Source organism: Aethalodelphis obliquidens, unplaced genomic scaffold, assembly GCF_003676395.1.
Source record: "Aethalodelphis obliquidens isolate GAN/ISIS:26980383/991018 unplaced genomic scaffold, ASM367639v1 scaffold36, whole genome shotgun sequence".
In the NCBI taxonomy this organism is placed as follows: Eukaryota; Metazoa; Chordata; class Mammalia; order Artiodactyla; family Delphinidae; genus Aethalodelphis; species Aethalodelphis obliquidens.
In genome coordinates, this window is record NW_020837980.1 from 11,356,452 (window position 1) to 11,357,838 (window position 1,387).

General features: G+C 30.9%; 1 protein-coding gene across 3 annotated transcripts in view; it reads left to right on the forward strand.

Moving 5' to 3' along the window:
• The window catches only part of SLCO1A2 (solute carrier organic anion transporter family member 1A2), a 47,771-nt gene that overhangs the window by 925 nt on the left and 45,459 nt on the right, over positions 1–1,387 (forward strand). The window lies entirely within an intron of this gene.

Genomic DNA, 1,387 nt, shown 5'->3' on the forward strand with positions numbered 1-1,387 from the left:
TTTTTTTTTTTTTTTTTTTTTTTTTTTTTTTTTTTTTTTTTTTTTTTTTTTTTTTTTTTTTTTTTTTTTTTTTTTTTTTTTTTTTTTTTTTTTTTTTTTTTTTTTTTACCAATCATTCTTTATAAGAAAAATGCCCATTTTGTTAGCGGTTTCTGGTATTCTTGACTATTTCAGAGCAAATTCTTTTTGCGTAGCCTCAAAGCTGTTTTGCCTTCAAACAAAATTTAAATTTATTTTAAACCAAGGAATCTGGATAATTGTCTTGATTCCACAGCTAATGCCTGCAAGTGGTTTCCAAACTATGACACTGCCACCAGTTTCCTTCCTATCAAAAGTTTGTTTTCTCTTTATACATGTGTAGGAAAGATCTACACATGTACTGGAAAGGGGAGAATCATGATATAGAGCTAGAAAATTACTTTTGCCTGAAATGCTCTGTTAATTATATATTTTTAAAATCCCCTTAAATTCTTCCTAATTCTCATGTCCATCTCCTAACATTGAGGGGTTAAAAATAAGGACTGAGGCCCAGGCTTGGTTTATGTCGAGTTCAACTACTGACTTGCTATGTGACCTCCTTGTGGCTCAGTTTTCTCATCTGAAAGGGGTAACAACAGTACTCATCTCATAGAATGTTTTTCTTTTTACATCCTTCAAACAATGACTGGAATATTGTAAATATTAGCTATTATTAATAATAGCATTTGTGGATAAAGGTCAAGTATTATTTATAAACAATTGGTCCTTAATTTTTTATGACTGGAGTTTGGCAGGACTAGATATTGATCTGAAATGAGATAGTAAAATACTGCAAGCACGAGTTTGTCAGGTAAAAGTAAGAGACAATTGCTTCATTATTAGCCGGGTTTCTCTGTTTCTCTGACCTTAGACATAGGCTCATTAAGCAACATTTTTAGAAGGTATCAAAGGACTGTCTTCAACAAATTTGCTTCAAACTCTGGGGCATTATTAAAAACTGGTGGGACTAGCTTTATAAATATAGAGGTTATTTTGCACTAGACATGAGTCACAATAGCCACTGGTTGCTTTCACTCTATGAAGAAAACCGTACAGGTTAGGAAGCCCATCTAAATGTTTCAGGAAAAGCACTGGGATCATGATTTATCTAGTTTCCTTTCTTAAAGTGTTAAATAAAAGAAATTATTCTCTCAAACACGATTTGTACTTTATTTGATAGGCCTTGCTTGCTTTTAAATATAAAATCTGAATTATAAAACCATGTGAAAATTGTTTACTCTCAACAATGTGCTCTGAAAAGATTTACATTGTGATGAGAGACAGAATTTCTACAACTGGTATTTAATATAAAAGGATAAATAGCTAGAGATATAGTTATACTATCTTGGCAGTTATATAACGATATTAA